This window comes from Elephas maximus, chromosome 5 (assembly GCF_024166365.1).
Source record: "Elephas maximus indicus isolate mEleMax1 chromosome 5, mEleMax1 primary haplotype, whole genome shotgun sequence".
NCBI lineage: Eukaryota > Metazoa > Chordata > Mammalia > Proboscidea > Elephantidae > Elephas > Elephas maximus.
The window spans coordinates 70730584-70752187 of NC_064823.1; the positions used below are offsets into that span (position 1 = coordinate 70730584).

Consider the following 21604-nt stretch of genomic DNA (forward strand, 5'->3'; position numbering starts at 1 on the left):
CAAATGGGTGTAGGGTTAAGGAGAGCAGAACCCAGTTGTCCTTTCTTTTGAGAAACTGGAACGGAGGAGGGTGGGAATTGCGGGAGAAGGGGCAGTGGGTTGCGAGAGGAAAAGGGGAGCAGCCCTAGAGGGAAAAGCCGGCTGTGTGTGCGTCTGGAAGGAGTGTGGAGAAAGAGAGTGAAAACGGGGGTTAAACTCAAGCTAAGCGAATCCAGCGCCCGCTGTCTGCGAAAGAGGGCGAAACCGGACAGTAAGAGTGCGGGGAAAGCGGGAAGCAGTGGGAAGGGAAGGAAGCAAGGAAAGAGGAAGGAAAGGCAGGAGGGGAAAGAGAAGAGCAGCTGTAATTTCTGCGGCCGGCTCAGTAGGAGGAGCAGGAGGAGAAAGAGGAGGATCCAGAGTCAGTCAGTCAGCCAGCCAGCGGGAGGTGGAGAAAGCAGGAGGAGGAGGAGGATTAAAGATGGCCACCGACAGCTGCGGGAAACGGCAACAACCCCTCACTTTCCGGGATGGTCCCTGCGGGTCGGCCCGGCCTTGATGGAGAAGAGAAGCCCCAGAAGCGCCGAGGCTGAGGCGGCGGCGGCGGTGACCCACGGAGGAGGAGGACGCGGCGGAGCAGGGACCAGGGCAGGAGAAGGGAAAGGCGGCGGCGTCGTTGCCCCGGCCGCCTAGCGCTGCTGCCCGCCCCAGCGGACCGGCTCCCGCACCTCGCGGGCGCAGAATCAAGCCCGGCTCGCGGCTCCGGCCCCCGCAGCGGGGCTCCCGGCCCCGCAGCGGACACCGCGCCCGCCGCCGGGTCCCGGTCGCCTGGCACCGCCGGCGCGGGGGCCTGGCCCGCCCGCGCCGCCTGCCCGCCCGCCCGCCGGCCGGTGAGTGCCCCCTGCTAGCCTCCCCGCCCCCCGCGCCCGCGGACGGGCGGAGCTGCCGGTCCCAGCGCGCCGGGGCCGCTTTGTTTGTGCGGGGCGGAGGCACTGCTCGCTCGCGGCCCTGCGCCCACTGTCCCTGGGGCAGGCCGCGGCCCAGCTGCTGTCCTCCCCCGGGGCAGTGCTACTCCGGAGCCGCCGCCGCCTCCGGGGCTGGCGGCCGGGCCCGTGTCCTCCGCTGCGGCCTGGAGAGGGCGCCGTGGCGGCCGGGTCGGGGTCGGGGTCACGGGCCGCCGGCGGAGGGGAGCGGCGCCGAGGTACCTGGGGGGATGGGGTGGAGAGGCTGGACTTTGCCTCCGGGTAAGCTGTGGGGGCGTAACCTGCAGCCCTGGGCGCTCAGGGATAGGGATCAGGCCCGGCCCCTCCGCCAGACTCCGCACGGGCTCCGCTCCCCGAGCCCCCAGCGCCCGGACGCAGCCGAGCGAGGCCTCCATCCGTCGAGCTCTGCCTCTAGAGCCGCGGGCCTCGCCTGGCTTATTCCCACTCTCTGTTCTCCCCCCACGCCCGATGCTGGAAGCCCATCGCTTATGCAAGGAACCAAGGATGCTCTTGGGGTGTGTGTCTGCGTGTTTGCCCTTTTATTCTCCTGGGCAAGGGATGTGGTGGCACCGCAAACATTCACGGTTACAGTGGGCTTTAAAGAGCAGATGTGACCTTTCTGACCAAAAGCTATTTGGCCGACCTGGCCAATGTTTGAACCCGGCGATGCAGCGTTTTCTTGATTTCTACCATTCAGTTCAGAAAGCTACTGTATTAGGTCGTCCTTTCACAGAAATAATCTGATAAAACTGGATTGGAAGGATGTTTACTATATAGGTGAACCATTGCATAGACTTCCAGTAGCTTAAAAATGGTTGTTTTCTGTGGGAAAATGGGGCTAATGCATACAGAAAACTATGCTTTTGTTCAGTAATGGGCAGGAGTTGGTTAGTGCCAAGTGTTTATTACGTGGTTTGAGAACCAAACAATTAAAAAAGGAAAAACAAAACCTTTTTCTTTGAGATAACAGCATACTTCCAGGTTGGCATTTGGTAACAGGTTTGAAACAGTTCCCACAATCAGGCGGTGTAACAAACGAGCAAAACATAAATCAGAACCAAAAATACACTGATTAGAAAAAAAAAACCTAGATGTGATATTAGTGCCCATCCCGTTGATATTAGTGCCTAGACCTAATAAAAAACAAATCCTGCTTTAAAAGGAAAAAACTTTATCATGGCACGCTGTAGGAATTACCTTGGTATATTTTTGTATTTTATGTATATATAGCTTTAGACTGTCTTGAGAACTCTGCCTACATATTTGAGCATCAGTAGTGCATGTTATATTTGATCCATTCTGCCTCAAGCTGCTAGAAATACAGGTTTCTACTGCTAGTTTCTTTTTATTTGAAATTGATTCACATAAAAATTGTTATGCTTCTAACTTCAATTTTCTGCAAAAAGGAAGTAGGAATTAGAAAACATGTTCCGGTGTTACTTGCAAAATCTGTAAAAAAAAAAAAATAAGTTACTGACATTTGTTATTAACTGGATTTTCTGCTTTTTAATGTTCACTTGCTCAACTTTGCAACTGGAAGAGTTTACATCAGAAGCTCTTAGCTTCAGTGTGCCCCAGAGGATCTTTGAATCCTCAGAATTCATATGCAGAAAGTGGCATATGTTTGTGTTTTCTCTGAGTAAAGAGTCTATGGAGTCATCATGTTCTCAGAAGGATTTTACAAAGATTATGATCCACTGGGTATGTCATTAAAGAATAAATCTCCTATATTTGGAAAGTTAAAATTCTTATAGAGGATTAGATTTGATAATTTATGGGTTTTAGTTCCACTTATGTCTTTTTTTTTTTTTTTTATGTCTAAGGAGTGTTTGCTGCTGAGAGTTTGCTACATAGAAATCGTTCACATGCACTCTCGTTGAGACACCAGGGAAATGTTAATCCTGTTTTATAGGTTGGGGGGACAGATATTTAGAGAGGCATGCAAAAGTCACAAAGCCACTTGGTGGGTCAGAATTTGAACGTAGACTGTTAGAAGTCAGAGCTGGCACTCTAAGAACCAGGTACTCTAGCCTTTGAGTCAACAATAGCACTTTTCATTGATGTTAAAATTTGTAATTGATGTTTTAGTTAATATTGAAAAGTGTATTTGAGGTTATAACACACAATATCATGAGACTTTAGAGCCACGGATTCCTAGGAGGGGACCTTAGTGATATTAAGCTGTCTTAGTGATACTAGTCTGAAATCACACACAAAGTAGGATTATTTCTACAGCCTGGTAGCCCAGATCATGCAGCCTCCTGAGTATGGTACTTCCTGAGATTTACAAGTTCACTTTTGTGTTGAGTCAAAATCTGCCTTCCTGATATTTTTTCTGATAAGTTTCAATTCCCCCTTTGTATGGATGGTGTACTTGTCATCCATAAAAAATTAAAATAGATAAATGAATCCTAACTTTAATTTTTTTTAAAGTAAGGTTTATTGATGGTTAACTTACATGCAGTGAAAATTCTGACAAATGTATGTAACTGGGTGTTTACCACCATCGTCAAGATGTAGAACATTTCTGTCATTTCAAAAACTTCCCTCATGCCCCTTTCTAGTCAGTCCCCTCACCCTACCCCAACTCTTGTGAACCACTGATCTGATTAATATCCCTGTACTTTTGACTTTTTGCTTCTTCTTTCATTTAGCTGAGTGTTTTTGAGATTCGTCTAGTTGTTGAAGTTATTAAAAATTTGTCCAGTGATGTAAACGTTCAGCACGTAAATGGTTTAACGAACTGCTTCCCCCCCCCCCACAAAAAGCCCCAATTTTTAGTGCATTTGATCATTGTTGCTGTTAGTTGCTGTGGAGTTGATCCTGACTATGGCGACCCTGGTGGCGTAGTGGTTATAAGTGCTACGGATGCTAACCAAGGGGTCAGCAGTTTGAGTCCACCAGGCGCTCCTTGGAAACTCTATGGGGCATTTCTACTTTGTCCCATAGTGTCGCTATGACGACGGCACTGGGTTTGGGTTTTTTTTTTTATGGCAACCCCATGTATGCAGAGAAGAATTGCTCCATAGAGTTTTCAAGGCTGTGACTTTTTGGAAGCAGATCTCCAGGCCTGTCTTTCCAGGTGCCTCTGCGTGGGTGGGTCAAACTGTCTAGTAGTTGAGCACTTAACCTATTAGGTATGCCAACCAGGAATCCTTTTGTGGTAATTACTGTGGTGTAAATACTTCCACCATGGCCTGTATTAAGCTACCAGACCGCTCACCAAATTTGTGAACATTTAACAAGGATTTCTGATGATCTGGTACCAGCCAGCTCCAGCATACCACTGAACTTGTTCCTTTTTATTGATGAGTAGCATTCGCTGGTATGGATGTACCTCAATTTGTTTAGCCATTCACCAATTGATGGATATTTGAGTTGTTCCCAGTTTTAGCCTATTATAAATAAAGCTCCTATAACCATGTACATACAGGTCTTTGTAAGGGACCAATGTTTTCAGTTTTCTAGCAGTAATACATAGGAGTAGGATTGCAGGGTCCTGTGGTTAAGTGTGTGTTCGCTTTTATATTGAACTGCCAAACTGTTTTCCAAAATGGCTATACCTTCTTTTTTTCCCCCCAGCAGTGTATGAGAATTCCAGTTTGCATCCGCTTCTGCACTTGGCATTGTTTTTTAAGTTTTAGCCATTTATTTTGTGTGTAGTAGTCTGTTTCAATGTTTATAACTTAATTCTTATTAATATTTGGACCAACACTGAAAGTCTATGACAGGCATTTCTAAAGATTTTTTTTTTTTTTATTCTTTCTCTTGCTCATCAGTCAATGTCACTTTGAAGGCTCTGTCCCTTAAGGTTGTTTCTTGAGTTTCTTATTGTGCAGTTCCCTTTCAGAATGTTAAAATTGCATATTTTTAAAGAAGTCATCATTAGTGAATTATTCTGATGCTTAGCTGTTAACTTTTTTTTTATTTTAAGTGGGGCCTTTTCTTGAGTTAGGGAGATACAATTTTATTTCTTTAAGAAACAATTTAGAATTTTTTTAAATTCTCAAGGCTTTATCCTAAAGCATTTCTTCAACTTTTACTTGGATTTAAAGGGAAACAAAGATTCTATGTTGTTACCAATATGCCAGTACTTTTTTTGATGCATTTCATAAACTCATACTATTTCTGTTTTAAAATCTTGGGGATTGTTGTTACCACTTTTTTTAGAAACCTCAGTATCAAACTCTTATTTTTGAAGTTTTAGTGTAGGTACCAAAAAAAACCAAACCCAGTGCCGTCAAGTCGATTCCAACTCATAGTGACCCTGTAGGACAGAGTAGAACTGCCCCATAGAGTTTCCAAGGAGCGCCTGGCAGATTCGAACCGCCGTCCCCTTGGTTAGCAGCCGCAGCACTTAACCACTATGCTACCAGTGTGGGTAAGGGGGTGAATTACATGTACCTAGTCTGCATATTTAATTTTCAATAGTAAAATACTGCGTTGCCTGTTGGAACAATATATAATTAATTTAGGAAAGTGATATGAAATATAACATTTAAAAGAATAACCTTTTATAAGTTTTTAGTAGTGTTATATTATAAATAAGAATAACCTTGGTCCTGATTTGAGTACCCTGTGGTGCAGATGGTTAAGTGCTCGGCTACTACCCAAAATATTGGTGATTCAAAACCACCCAGAAGCACCATGGAAGAAAGACCTGGTGATCTGCTTTGGAAAGGTCATAGCCATTGCAAACTCTGTGTAACACGGTTCTACTCTGTACCTCACACGATTGCCAAGAGTCGGAATCGACTTGATGGCAACTGGCACTGGTAGTGACAAGAAGTGTCTGGATAAACCTCCTCAAAAATTCTCATAGAAAATGAATAATTTGTTTAGGCATTGATTCAAACATTTGTTCATTCACACACATATAGGCACAAATGTCTTGTGCATATGACACGCAAGGTCCTTGTCCTAATAGAACTTCTAGTTAAATGGGAAAAGCCATTGAACCAGGTATTGTAATAAGTGAGGTCTCGGTGCTGTAGGTACATAGGGGGTGGAGGCAGGGTGGGCATGGAAGTCAGACTTCAGGTTTAGGGGTCAGGCCTTTCTGGTGAAAGCGGTGTCTAAGCTGAAATGTCTAAAGTTTAAGCAGTCAGGTGAAAGGGTTGTGGAGTAAATATCAAGAGCATGTGTAGAGGTTCACAGATGAGAGACAACATGGTGAAGAGTAAATACATATTTCAAATAACCCAAGATTTACCTATAGCTTCAGGTAAGACAGACTGCCAAACCTGAGAGTTAAATCAAGGGCCTCTCAGCCTACTTCTTTTGCACATGCCCAATCCCTCACTTTTACTCAGGCAGGTTAGTGCAAAATTAGTGCGGACAAATATTTACTACGACATTATTGAGATATTACTTTGACATTTTGTTTTTTTCTAACACTCATTGACTGAAATAATTCGAACATGTGGTCTTTGACCTCAAACCTTGATTTTGTAAGAAGCAATAATACAGAAATGATTACAGCATTACTTTCTGATACATTTAGACAAATTGTCATTTAATATTATAATGTATAACCCATCGCTGCCAAGTCGATTCTGACTCATAGTGACCCTATAGGACAGAGTAGAACTGCCCCATAGGGTTTTCAAGGAGAGGCTGATGGATTCAAACTGCTGACCTTTTGGTTAGCAGCTATAGCTCTTAACCACTGAACCACCATGGCTCCCTTATAATGTATATTCCCCACTAAATGAGTATTTGATTTTTATTGCTATCATTAAGCTAGTCGTTTTGTTATATAGTAATATGTGTTTTTTTTTTTAACTTTTTATTGTACTTCAGATGAAGGTTTACAGAGCAAACTAGCTTCTTATTAAACAATATACCTATTGCTTTGTGACATTGGTTGCCAACCCCACAACACATCAACACTCTTCCTTTCTTGACCTTAGGTTCCCTTAGGTTTTCCTGTCCCCTTTTGCCTTTTTTGTCCTTGCCCTTGGGCTGGTGTGTCCATTTAGTCTTGTTTTGTTTTATGGACCTGTCTTGAGTTTCTTATTGTGCAGTTCCCTGGCTGAAAGGTGAACTTCAGGAGTGACTTCGTTACTCAGCTAAAAGCTGTCCGGGGGCTATAGTCTTAGAGTTTCCTCAATCTCTGTCAGACCAGTAAGTCTGGTCTTTTTTTTTTTTTCTTTTGGTGAGTTAGAATTTTGTTCTACATTTTTATCCAGCCATGTCCAACACCTTCTGTGGTGATCTCTATCAGAGCAGTTGGTGATAGTAGCCGGGTACTATCTAGTTGTGCTGGACTCAGCCTGGTGGAGGCTGTGGTAGTTGTACTCCATTAGTCCTTAGGACTAATGTTTCCATCGTGTCTTTGGTTTTCTTCATTTTCCCTTACTCCAGATGTGGTGAGACCAGTGGAATATCTTAGATGGCCACTCACAAGCTTTTAAGGCCTCAGGTGGTACCTACCAAAGTAGAATGTGGAACATTTTCTTTATAAACTGTCTTGTGCCAACTGAGCTAGATGTTCCCCGAGACCATGGTGCCCATAGTCCTTGGCCCAGTAATTCAGTCCCTCAGAGAGTCTGTGGAGCTTCCATGATCTTGCCTTGTACAAGTTGTACTGGCTTCCCCAGTATTGTGTGCTGTCTTACCCTTCACCAAAGTTACACTTATCTGTTGTCTATTTTGTGCTTTTCCATCCCCCTCTTCCCTCCCTCATAACCATCAAAGATTGTTTCTTTTTGTGTGTAAATCTTTTCATTAGTTTTTATAGTAGTGGTCTCATACAATATTTGTCCTTTTGTGATTGACTTATTTCGCTCAGCATAATGCCCTCCAGATTCATCCATGTTGTGAAATGCTTCGCAGATTCATCATTGTTCTTTATTGTTGCATAGTATTCCACTGTGTATATGTACCATAGTTTGTTTATCCTCTCATCTACTGATATGCATCTAGGTTGTTTCCATCTTCTTACTATTGCGAACAGTGCTGCAGTGAAAATGGGTGTGCATATGTCTATTCCTGTGACGGCTCTTATTTCTCTAGGATGTATTCCTAGGAGTGGGATTCCTGGATCATGTGGTATTTCTATTTCTAGCTTTTTAAGGAAACGCTATATCGTTTTCCATAATGGTTGTACCATTTTGCATTCCCACCAGCAGTGCAAGAGTTCCGATCTCCTGCAGCCTCTCCAAAGTTTATCTTCTGCTTTTTTTTGCTTCATGCCGGTAATGTTGGGGTGAGATGGTATCTCATTGTGGTTTTCATTTGCATTTTAGCCAGTGATCTTGAGCATTTCCTCATGCATCTGTTAGCTGCTTGAATGTCTTCTTTGGTGATGTGTCTTTTCCTGTCCTTTGCCCATTTTTAAAATGGATCATTTGTCTTTTTGTTGTAGAGGTATTGGATTTTCATGTAGATTTTGGAGATTAGATCTTTGTTGGATTTATCATAGCCAAAATTTTTTTCCCAGTCAGTAGGTTCTCTTTGTACTCTTTTGGTGAAGTCTTCAGATGAACACAAGTGTTTAATTTTTTGTTATCTAGCTTATCTTCTGAAGTTTGTATATTGTTAGTTGTGGTTTATATCCTGTTAATGCCTTGTGTGTTAGGGTCTCTAGCATTGGCCTTTTTTTTTTTTAATCATTGATCTTTGTTGTTTTTGGTTTTATATTTAGGTCTTTGATCCATTTTGAATTAGTTTTTGTGTATGGTGTGAGGTATGGGTCCTGTTTTATTTTTTTTTTGCAGATAGACATCCAGTTTTGCCAGCACCGTTTGTTAAAGAGACTGTCTTCTCCCCATTTAACTTACTTTGGGCCTTTGTCAGATATCTTCTTGTTGAAGGTCAGGTGACCATAGATGGATGGACATACATCTGGGTTCTCAGTTCTGTTCCATTGGTCAATGTATCTGTCATTGTACCAGTACCAGGCTGTTTTGACTACTGTAGCTATAAATAGGTTATAAGGTCAGATAATGCCAGTCCTGCTACTTTATTCTTCTTCAGTATGCTTTACTTATCCAGGGCCTCTTCCCTTTACATATAAAGTTGGTGATTAGCTTTTCCATCTCTTTAAAGAATGTTGTTGGTATTTGGATCAGGATTGCATTGTATTTGTAGATTGCTTTGGGTAGAATTGACATTTTCACAATGTTGAGTCTACCTATCCATGAGTATGGTATGTTTTTCCATTTATGTGGATATTTGGTTTCTTGCAGTAGTGTTTTATAGTTTTCTTTGCATAGACCTTTTACATCCCTGGTTAAATTTATTCCTAAGTATTTTATTTTGGGGGGTTTATTATAAATGATATTGTTTTCCTGATTTCTTTTTCATCATTCTTTTTATTGGTGTATAGGAATCCAACTGATTTTTGTGTGTTTACCTTATATCCTGCTACTCTGCTTTATCTTTCTATTAGTTTTTATCGTGGAGTCTTTTGAATTTTCTATGTATTACTATCATATTCACAAATAGGGACAGTGTTGCTTCTTCCTTACCAATTTGGATGCCCTTTATTTCTTTTTCTTGCCTTGTTACTCTAGCTAGGACTTCTAGCACAATGTTAAATAGGAGTAGTGATAAAGGGCATCCTTGTCTTGTTCCTGTTCTCATGGGGAATGTTTTCAGCCTCTCTCCATAGAGAATGATGTTGGTTGTTGGTTTTTTATAGATGCCTTTTATTATGTTGAGGAATTTCCATTCTATACCTATCATATTGAGAGTTTTTATCAGGAATGGGTGTTAGACTTTGTCAGATGCCTTTTCTGTGTCAATTGAGATGATCATGTGATTCTTTTCCTATGTTTTATTTATGTGGTGGATTATGTTGATTGATTTTCTAATGTCAAACCATCCTTGCATCCCTGGTATGAATCCTGTTTGATCATGATGTATTATTTTTTTGATATGCTGTTGAATTCTGTTGGCTAGAATTTTGATGGGAATTTTTGCATCTGTATTCATGAGGGATATTGATCTGTAATTTTCTTTTTTAGTGGTGTCTTTGTCTGGCTTTGGCATCAGAGTTATGCTGGCTTCATAGAATGAATTAGGGAGCATGCTTTACTTTTCCATGTTCTGAAATAGTTTGACTAGTATTGGTGTCACATCTTCTTTGAATGTTTGGTAGAATTCTCCAGTGAAACTGTCTAGGCCAAGACTTTTTTTTGGGGGGGGGATAGTTTTTTAATGATGACCTCTTCAGTTTCGTCTTTTGTTATGGGTCTCTTCAGATCATCTATCTCAGTTTGTGTTAGTTTGGGTAGGTAGTGTGTTTCTAGAAATTTGTCCATTTCTTCTAGGTTTTCAAATTTGTTGGAGTATAATTTTTTCATAGTATTCTGTTATGATCCTTTTTTTATGTCAGTCGGATCTGTTGTAATGTCACCCATCCCATTTCTTATTTGGGTTGTTTGCATCTTCCTCTTCTTTTCTGTTGTCAGATTGGTCGTGGTTTGTCGATTTCATTGATCTTTTCACAGAGCCCATTTTTAGTCTTGTTGATTCTTTCTATTGTTTTTCTGTTCCATTTATTTCTTCTGTAATCTTTGTTATTTCCTTTCTTCTGGTGGCTGTGGGCTTCTTTTGCTGCTCTTTTTCTATTTGTTCAAGTTGTAGGGTTAAGGTATTGATTTTGGCACTTTCTTTTGTGCTGTGTGCATTTATTGCTATAAATTGACCTCTGAACACAGCTCCTGATGTGTCTCAAAGGTTTTGATATGTTGCCTTTTCATTCTGATATAAATCCAGGAGTTTAAAATTTTATTTTTACCTTTTTTTTTTTTCCTATTACTCAGTGCTTTTTAAGCAAGGGGTTATTCAGTTTCCATGTATTTTTTTTTCCCTTGTCCTTCCTATTATTGATTTCTGATTTTATAGTGTTGTGATCAGTGAAGATGCTTTGTATTATTTCAGTATTTTTAAATTTATTGAGGCTTGCTTTGTGGCCTAAAATACGGCCTTTTCTGGAGAATGATCCATGTATGTTGAAGGAGAATGTGTCCTGTGCTGCTGTTGGGTGTAGTGTTCTGTGTATGTCTGTGAGGTCAATTTGGTCATGTTGTTTAGATCTTTTGTATCTTTGCTGAGTTTCTTTTTAGTTCTGTCCTTCATCAAAAGTGGTGTGTTAATGTCTCCTATATTTATTGTGGAATTAGCTCTTTCTCTTTTCAATAGTGTTAGAGTTTTTTTTTTTTTTTTTTTTTTTTAATGTATTTTGGAGCTCTGTTGTTGGTTGGGAGCCCTGGAGGTACAGTGGTTAAAAGCCTGGCTGCTAACCAAAAGGTTGGCAGTTTGAATCTACCAGCTGCTCCTTGGAAACCTTATGAAGCAGTTCAGCTCTGTCCTATAGGGTTGCTTTGAGTGGAATTGACTTGATGGCAACAGGTTTGGTTTGGTTTTTTGTTGTTGGGTGCATAAATATTTATTATGGTTAATCATTATGTAGTGCCCTTCCTCATCTCTTATGCTGCATTTTGCCTTACAGTCTATTTCATCAGAGGTTAATATTGCCAGTTCTTCTCTTTTTTGGTTACTGTTTGCTTGATACATTTTTTTCTATACTTTGATTTTTAGCTTAGTTTTATCTTTGGGCCTGAAGTGTGTGTGTTGTAGGTACCATGTCGGTGAGTCACGATTTTTAATCTATTTTGTTACTCTGTGTCTTGATTAGTGCATTTAACCCATTTAAATTCATTGTGGTTATTGATAGGTATGAATTAGCTGCCGTCATTTTGTTGTGTTTTTTTTGTGTGTGCGTGGTATTGACAGTTTCTTTGTTTTGCTTACTTTTCTGTAGTGAGTTCTTTTTGTTTATGGATTGGTTTTAATTCTTTAGTCGTTGATTTTATGTTTGCTGAATCTTTATAGTTTTCTTCATTTTTATTTTGGGAAGTGGATTTATTAATTTTGTTTGTGGTCACCCTGAAATTTACCTTTATCTTCCTAAGTTTAAAACAGTCTGTTTTATCTTGATATCGCGTTGACTTCCTCTGCATTTGGAAGCTCTGTAACTGTGCCATGTACTCCCCTTTTTATTTTGAAGTTGTCATAGTTTACAGATTGACATCTCTGGTTCCATTTTCAGTCTTGTAGCTTTATTTTGTTTTTGAGGATTCTTTATCTGGGTTTGTATCTGGGTGATGCTGTCATGTGTCTTAATCTCAAGTTGTCTTATGTCATTGGTTATCTGTCTGAAGGATTCCCTTTAATATTTCTTGTAAGATTGGTCTGGTTTTTACAAATTCCCTAAGTTTCTGCTCATCTGGAAATGTCCTAATTTTACCATCATATTTGAGAGACGATTTTGTGAATATGTGATTCTTGGTTGGCATTTTTTTTCTTTCAGCGTTTTATATATGTCATCTCATTGCCTTCTTGCCAGCATGGTTTCCGTGGAGAAAGCAGAGCTTAGTCTTATTTGTTCCCCTTTGTAGGTGACATTTCGTTTTTCTTAGGCTGCTCTCAGGATTCTTTCATTGTCTTTGGTTTTTGAAAGTTTGATTCTAATATGTCTTGGTGACTTTCTTTTGGGATGTATTTTATCTGGGATTCGTTGAGCTTCTTGGATGAGTATCTTCTCATCTTTCATGATATTAGGAATGTTTTCTGCCAGCAAATCTTCAGAAATTCTCTGTGCTTTTTTTCTTTTTTTTCGGTCTCCTACTTTTTTGTAATTCCAATCATGCATAAATTATTCGTCTTCATAGTGTCCCACATAAATCTTACGGTTCCTTCATTTTTCTTTGTTCTGTTCTGATTGTTCTTCAGACAAATTAGTGTCAAGGGATTTGTTCTCTTTCTCATTGATTCTGTCTTCTGTTGATTCAGTTCTACTTCTTTATCCTTCCATTGTGTTATCTAGTTTCTAAAACGTTATTGGTAATCTTCCGGATTTCTAGTTGCTGTTTTTGTTTGGGTTTTAATTGTTTATTTTGTCATTTTGTTCTTGTATTTCCCTGAATTCATGTAGAGTTTTGTCTGTGTTTTCCTCAATGTCTTTCTTAATCTCTTGGGGGATCTTATATGTAAGTCTTCTGATTTGCTTACCAAGTAGTTCCATTACTGTTTCTTCCTCAGGAAGATTTTTTGGCTCTTTATTATGGTCACATGCTTGAGGCGTCTTGTCCTGGTTGTTTATGTGATTTGATATTGTCTGTCGTCTCTGAGGCATTAATGTGTTATTATATTATTAATCGATTATATGTTTATTTGCTGTGTGCTGATTTTTGTTTTGTTGTTTGATATGTCTGGGCAGGCAATGCGGAGTGTTATGTTGTTCGCTAGTCTAGCAGCACTCATGCTCACCACCTGGGTCTGGGTGGGTGGGGCAACTGCTGGCAGTGTGGGCACAAGACTATTTGCTGGTCGTGTGGGACTGCTGAGAACCGGCTGGGTAGGTGTTGGCTGCCGTCTGTTGTCAGTCCTGTGGTTTGGGAGTAGGTGATGGTACTCCCTAAGTGGGCAGGGCGGCGGGCGTGGTGGGCAAGTGGAGGCGAGGGAGTGCATTCTCCTCCACTTGCGTTGGGCGGGTAGGGTTGCTGGAGCAGTCTTGTGCTGCTCAGGGGTGGTGGGTTGGCAGGTAGATGGTGGAGTCACTGGGGCAGTCCTGCACCATGGCAGGGCAGCTGGCAGAGGGTGGAGTTACCTGGGCACTTCCTGTTGGCTGATCAAGTGTGAGGAAGAGGAAGGGCTGCCTGTGGTCTGGTCAGGTGGGACCTCTGGTTAACATTATGTGGATCTGTCACTCCATGTGTGCCACCCACCTCAGTGGTCAGGGGTGGCAAGCCACCCTCTCTATGGGTCCCAGCTCCCTCCCCGCTCTGTGGACACCAGGATCCCTGGAACTCTCGCCCTCCTTCCTATAACCTTCCTCTCTAGGTTCGGTTCATGTCCTGCTCATCCCGCTTCACTCTGGATATTTCAACGCAGGTTCTCTATCTCCTGTTGGGAATTTTGTAAAGATGCCTTTCTGTATGCCTTACCCGGAATCGCTGTTGGCTTTGCCTCAAGATGGCCATGCTGGGTCGGGTTGGATGGCAGTCCTTTCATTTGATTCTCAGGGTTCCAGGGTTATTATCGGTATTTGTTTAATTTGGTATCTCAGGTCTTTGTTGTAGAAGGATGCAAAATTGTGTCTGACTAAGCTGCCATCTTGGCTCCTTCTCCTCAATGGCAGATTTTTAGAAAGTAGATCACCAGGCCTTTCTTCCAAGGTGAACTCAAACCTCCAACTTTCTGGATTTCAGCTGAATGCCTTAACCATTTGCATGATAGCAACTCAGTCAATACTTGGTGAAGGACTGAGTATACATCCACGTGCCAACCTCTGAGCTCTTTCTTTACTCTGCTTCCCTGATGGGCCAGCTTCCCATAATTTCCTAACCTGCTTCCTGAGAGCCTGTCATTCTATTAACCATATGTTCAAGAAATGCCAAATACTTAGCAAGTTCATTTTTTCATTCTTCATAAACAAATATAATAATGAAGAAATACAGTAGCAAAAAAATGTAGATTATAATTGATCTCAGCTAAGTAGAGTTCTTTGCAGAGTGTTGTGATTCATTCACACTTCTATTTTCCTTTCTTTTAGTGGGAATTTTTTGAGATTAATTTCTTACTAGGTCTCTGAATCTTTAATAAACCAGACAATGATAAGTCCAGAATATCACTTCTGTAAACAACTCAAAGCAGGAGCTCTGTAGAGTGTGCGAAGTTTAGCATCAGAAATAATGTCAGCAGTATTTCTTAGAGGGTTTCATTTGGTTGAACAAGCAATTGCAAGTTGGTTTTGTTTACCTACTGTACTAGTGCAGGACTTTGAGTGTTTTTATGCTCACTACTAAGTTTATATAGGTTTCGAGTCCCAGCACAGACCTTTCAACCCTGGAACATCTAGGCTTAAAGCTCTTACTGGTAGCTCCAGATGCAGGCTCTTGTTTCCCTCAGTCCTTAAATTTCTGGCTTCCACGTCCGGTGTGACCCCCACCCCCATACCTGCGTGTCTTTGAGCCTGTAAGAGAGGGAAGTTTGAAGATCCTAAGTACTGTATCTGCAGAAGCTGTAAGACTTGAGGCAATGCATTTTAAGCGATATGTTAGTGATATGAGTCATCCCCCCACCCCCATTTTTATTTAACCAGAAATCAGTGTCCAGTAGAATGTCTTGCATATACCAAAAACCAAAACCAAACCCAGTGCTGTTGAGTCGATTCCGACTCATAGCGACCCTATAGGACGGAGTGGAACTGCCCTATAGAGTTTCCAAGGAGTGCCTGGCGAATTCAAACTGCTGACCCTTTAGTAGCTGTAGCGCTTAACCACTACACCACCAGGGTTTCTGTCTTGTATATAAGAGATCAAAAATACTGGATTATTGATCTTCCATAGTCCTGTAGTCCATTGTGATAAGCTTGCTGATGATATCTCCTGTATTTTTTTAGCATATGAAATACTTTGTATCTCTTAACCCATTTAATGTAGTATTCCATTGTTTTTGTTTTGATGGTTATTTGTGAGTAGGGTCTTGGTTTTATTTCCCTAATAAACTCGTTTATTAAATTTGCGCATTGGTTCTCTCAAGTGAAGGAAAATTGCTAATGGCTTTCTTAGGTTTAAGCTTTCTCTCAGTTTTTTTTTTTTTTTAACTTTTGTCACCAGCTTCAATTTTTGTATATTACACTAGTATCCGATTTAGCAAAATACTCATGCATTTAATAATTTTAAGCTTCATCTTGTTTCATGATATTCCACAAAAGAGCACCATGGTGACCAGTTGCTGCAGTATTTGTGCAAGTTTGAGATTTATTTGTTGGTATGCTGCAGCAACGCTCTATCGTTTTGTTTGCCCCAGAGCCGATGCTCTTAAGTCTTAAGGAAACTGAATCCCTACTTAGTAAGGAGAACTGAGTTAGGCAGTACTGTAATTGTGTGTTTTGGTTGCAACCTTAGATTAGTAACTTTAAATCACCTTGGTGCACGTGAAGCCACAGTAGGTTTAAAGTACTGCACTTGTATTTTGGAGTTTAGAGGACTACAGAATGAATGTGGATTTCTTTTTTTTTTTTTTTATAAACTACTTGTAGTTGTTTGATTCTTTTGTATATGGCCTAATCCCTTTAAAGTACTCATTATTACTACATATAAAAGATAAGTGCCTGCTTATAAAGGTACTTCAGAGACCCAGAAAATAAGAGATTTGAATTCTTGTTCTACCTCTGCCACTAGAGAGCTGTTACTTTGTGCAGGTTACTTACACGGTCTGGCCTCTGATCCTTCATCTGTTGGCAGTCTCTTTCTACTCTAGATTCCTTAGAGAATGGTGATAATTGAGTTCTGATACTAACTCATTTAGCTTTCTTCAGTTTCTTAAGCCCTTGGGACTTAAGTTGCGAGAAGGTGTCATGTTACAGATCTACCTTATAGAATGACTTGACATGTGTGATAGCCATGTGGTCAACACTTGACGAATCTACTGCATGTTTTAATAACGGGTCACCTTCTTCTTCCTGTATAATGTTTCTTCCTAGCCTGTTTTTCTTTCCTCTGCTCTCTAGCCAGTATGGGCTTAAAGGATGCCAACTAATTTAATGTTGGCCAAAGTAAAATGGAAATCTGTGACACAGCCATTATCTGGTCCATTAAAAAATCATACCAGAATTATGTTATCTGCTGGTTTTTCTAGGTAGGACAACTAGTTTGTTTATCTGCACAGAAACTCATAGGTTCACTGCCTTGTGCTACGTAGAACATAAAACAAAAACAAACAAAAAAGCCCATTGACATCAAGTCAATTCCGACTCATAACAACCCCATAGGACAGAGTAGAACTGCCCCATAGGGTTTCCAACGAGCAGCTCTTGGATTCGAACTGCAGATCTTTTGGTTAGTAGCCAAGCTCTTAATTTTTGCTTCATAAATTGAATAACTCAGGAGGTGATTAATTATTGTGTATAGGGCTCAACACTTTAAAAAGAATTTCCACAAATATCTTCTTTACATATTCAAATCTGTTAGGACATTGAAAGTTCTTGTTTAGAAAACCAGTTTATCTGTTTTAATTTGTCTAACGCTTGTTTAAACTGTATTACCTTACTAATTTGTTTAAATTTTTTGAAGTAATTATAAACTCAGAGAAAGTTGCAAAAATAGTAGAGTCCCATTTACTATCGTTCACCCAGCTTTCCCCACTGGTAACATCTTACATATATCATTAAAATAACTGATTTATATTTTATTACTAAAAGCATAATGATTCTGTTTGAGAATGTTCATATTTTTGTTCGGCTAAAAGAATGTCGATATTTTTATTTAGCTAAGAATGGTAATAATTTTTCCTCAGAGGGTATAGAAGTTTTTTTTTAATTTTTTTTTTATAGAAGTTAGCATGTTTAATTTCAGTTCCTACCCTTGTTTCCTTAGGCAGCAGACAAGGGTATGTTTCCTTTCTGCTTTTCTTACAACTAGGCAAATGGCTCATTATTTTTCTCTGGGTAGGTCAGTCACAGTCCAGGATATAGTCATGTAAAATTTTAATTAATGTGACATTCTTCTTAATTTCTCTTTGCTGGACATCTTTGTTTAATCACTAGTACATTTGCTTCCTGGGATCTTTCATTCTTAACATATGTAACAATATGAAGAAGGGAGTATTGAGCAGTTAGTCAAGGACTGTTTAGCAATTACCTGCCATCACTGTGCAGAATATGGAGGAGATTTTGGAAAAGTAGAAGGGGCGTTTATAGTGTAGTTGGATAAACAGAGCATTGTTATGTACTGTATAAGGTATTTTCAGCAAAGTTTAATCTCTCTAAGTACATGGACACAAACAAGTAATTGGTCTGCAATAAACATTTGTTGAGTTAATGAATGTCCTTAGATAATGAGCATGTTGTTAGAAACTTATGTAAGTTAAGAGATTAAATGTTTACTGTCACCCTCAGGAATCTTAAAACAGTTCCTATCTAGCGATAGAATGATAATACATGTTTTGTGTATGTCTTTTATGTATGTCTTTATTCTCTTTACCATAATCAGATTACCTTGATTAAAGTCTCAGTCTCTTTGACTCTAAGCATGAGCACTTTCGCCATGACACTGCTGATTAAAACACAGTATTAGACAACTTAGATGATCAATGCTATAGTTAAGTAAAAAAGTATGAAATAAACCATTAGTTATTTTTAGACTAATCATTGTGTATTGATCTGATTTGATCCACTTTCTGTGACTAAATTATATCCAAGGGACTAAATTTGCTGCTGGGGAGCCCAGTTCTTATTTTCTAAAATGATAACAATGTAAATATCAAATTATAATGTATATTATTAATTGTTGTTAGGTGCCGTCGAATCGGTTCCAACTCATAGCAACCCTGTGCACAACAGAACGAAACACTGCCTGGTCCTGCAACATCCTCACAATTGTTGCTATGCTTGAGTTCATTGTTGCAGCCACCGTGTCAGTCCATCTCATTGAGGGTCTTCCTCTTTGTGCGGGCCCTCCACTTTACCAAGTATGATGTCCTTCTCCAGGAACTGGTCCCTCCTGATAACACGTCCAAAGTATGTGAGATGTGGTCTTGCCATCCTTGCTTCCAAGAAACATTCTGGTTGTACTTCTTCCAAGATGGTTTATTAGTTCTTCTGGCAGTCCATGGTATATACAACATTGATCACCAACACCACAATTCAAAGGTGTCAGTACGTTTTCGGTTTTCCGTATTCATTGTCCAGCTTTCGCATGCATTTGAGGTGATTGAAAACACCATGGCTTGGGTCAGGTGCACCTTAGTCCTCAAGGTGACAGCTTTGCTTTTCAGCACTTTAAAGAGGTCTTTTGCAGTCGATTTGCTCAGTGCGTGTTTTGATTTCTTGACTGCTGCTTCCGTGGGTGTTGATTGTGGATCCAAGTAAAATGAAATCCTTGGGAATTTCAGTCTTTTCCCCTTTTATCATGATGTTGCTTATTGGTCCAGTTGTGAGGATTTTTGTTTTCTTTATGTTGAGGGATAGACCGTATTGAAGGCTGTGGTCTTTAATTTTCATCAGTAAGTGCTTCAATTCCTCGTCACTTTCTGTAAGCAAGGTTGTGTCATCTGCATAATGCAGGTTGTTATATTAGTGTTCCTTCAGTCCTGATGCCCCGTTCTTCTTCATATAGTTCAGCTTCTAGGATTATTTGCTCAGCATACAGATTAAGTAGGTATGGTGAAAGGATACAACCCTGACTCATACCTTTCCTGACTTTAAACCATGTGGTATCCCCTTGTTCTGTATGGATGACTGTCTCTTGATCCATATACAGATTCCTCATGAGCACAATTAAGTGTTCCAGAATTCTTATTCTCTGCAGTGTTATCCATAATCTGTTATGACCCACACGTCAAATGCCTTTGTATAGTCAGTAAAACACAGATAAACATCCTTCCAGTATTCTCTGCTCTCAGCCAGGATCCATTTTACATCAGTAATGATATCCCTGGTTCCACGTCCTCTTCTGAAACCAGCCTGAATTTCTGGCAGTTCCCTGTCGATATACTGCTGCAGCCGCTTTTGAATGATCTGCAGCAAAATTTTGCTTGCATGTAATATTAATGATATTTTTTGATAATTTCCGCATTTGGTAGGATCACGTTTCTTTAGGCATAAATATGGATCTCTTCCAGTTGGCTGGCCAGGTAGCTGTCTTCCAAACTTCTTGGCATAGACGAGTGAGCTCTTCAGCACTGCATCCACCTGTTGAGACATCTCAGTTGGTATTCCGTCCGTTCCTGGAGCCTTGTTTCTCACCTGTGCTTTCAGTGCAGCATGGAATTCTTCCTTCAGTACCATCGGTTCCTGATCACACGTTATGTTTGCACGTTGACCAATTGTTATATTAATAATACTATCAGGTTTTTTTTTTCTAAATGTTCGTAAATACTTTACTGTGTACTGGGTATTATGGGAGATACATATGTGTTTAAGACATGAATTGTTCTTGCCCTCAATAACTTAATAGTATAAAGAAGGTAAGATAAATACACAAATTGAATAGTATGTGATGAGTTTCTCAGATACAGAAGTGCTATGGACACTCTTTGGGAAGAAAGTTTACTTTTGGCTGAAGTGACTAGGAGAACTCTGAGATGTTTGATCTGAGTATTAGGGGATTGATAGAATTTCCTTGCTGAAAGTTTGGAGAAAATCGTGAAATCTACCTACATCGGAATGAGAAGATCAGTTGATTTCACCATCACTGAATCATATGAGGTTTCTTAGAAAAAAAAATTGCCTGAATATAATATTTAAGCAGTTAGGATAAAGGTGCCCTAGTGGTGTAATGGTTAAGCGTTTGGCTGCTAACTGAAAGGTTGGTGGTTGGAACCTATCCAGCCACTCCTCAGGAGAGAGACCTGGCAACCTGCCTCCCATAAAGATTGTTGTTGTTGTGTGCTGTCCATTTGATTCCGACTCATAGTGACCCTATAAGACACAGTAGAACTGCCCCGTCGGGTTTCCAAAGCTGTGATCTTTACGAAGCAGACAGCCACGTCTTTCTCTTACAGAGCAGCTGGTGGGTTCTAACTGCTGACCTTTCTGTTAGCAGCTGAGAGCTTAACCACTGTGCCACTAGTGCTCAACCATAAAGATTACAACCAGGAAAATCCTATGGGGCACATGGGGTTTCTATGAGTTGGAATTGGCTGGACAGCACCTAACAACAAGTAAGATAAGGAATAAAGTAAAACACTTAGAAAAAACATACTTAAAAATTTTTTTTTATTGTGCTTATAGGTCAAAGTATATAGCACAAATTAATTTCTCGCTCAAGAAATTATATACAAATTGTTTTGTGACATTGGTTGCAATTCCCACAATGTGTCAGCACTCTCCCCCTTTCCCTTTACACCCTGGGCTCCCCGTGTCCATTCATCTAGTTTTCCTGTCCCTTTCTACCTTCTTGTCTTTGCTTTTGGGCAGGGGTTGCACACTTGGTCTCATGTACTTGATTGAACTAAGAAGCACTTTCCTCTCATGTGTGTTATTGTTTGTTTTATAGGACTATCTAATCTTTGGCTGAAAGGTGGACTTCAGGAGTGGCTTCAGTTCTGAGTTGGCAGGGTGTGTGGGGCCCATAGTCTTGGGGATTCCTCCAGTCTCTGTCAGACCAATAAGTTCTGCCCTCAATAACTTAATAGTATAAAGTTATATACTTAATAGTATAAAGTGATAGTAAATTCAATAGTGAATTTGAATTTTGTTCTACATTTGTCTCCCACTCTATCTGGGACCCTCTATTGTGATCCATGTCAGAGTGGTTAGTGGTGGTACCTGGGTACCGTCTAGTTCTTCTGGGTTCAACCTGGTGTTGGCTGGGGTTTATGTGGTCCGTTAATCATTTGGACTGATATTTTTCCTTATGTCTTTGGTTTTCTCCTTTGCTCTGGACAGGATGGGACCAATACATGTATCTTAGTTGGCTGCTCACAAGCTTTTAAGACTCCAGATGTTACTCACCAAAGTAGGATATAGAACATTTTCTTTATGAACTATACTATGCTAGTTGACCTAGGTATCCCCCAAGACCATGGTCCCAAGCACTCAGCCCCCATAACTTGGTCCCTCAAGGTGTTTGGATGTGTCTAGGAAGCTTCTGTGACTTTGCCTTGATGAAGTTGTGCTGACTTTC

At 40.4% G+C, this 21604-nt stretch overlaps 1 protein-coding gene across 7 annotated transcripts in view; it reads left to right on the plus strand.

Annotated features, from left to right (window-relative positions):
* The first annotated feature begins 292 nt into the window (after positions 1-292).
* The window catches only part of WDFY3 (WD repeat and FYVE domain containing 3), a 351994-nt gene continuing 330682 nt past the window's right edge, over positions 293-21604 (plus strand). For 4 of the 7 annotated variants that reach the window (XM_049885820.1, XM_049885824.1, XM_049885822.1 and 1 more), the window contains exon 1: positions 294-866. The gene's annotated coding sequence lies outside the window, so the exon portion shown is untranslated. Of the gene's footprint in view, positions 867-21604 lie in introns of all 7 variants that reach the window. The other 3 variants (XM_049885823.1, XM_049885826.1, XM_049885821.1) reach the window with 2 other exon arrangements.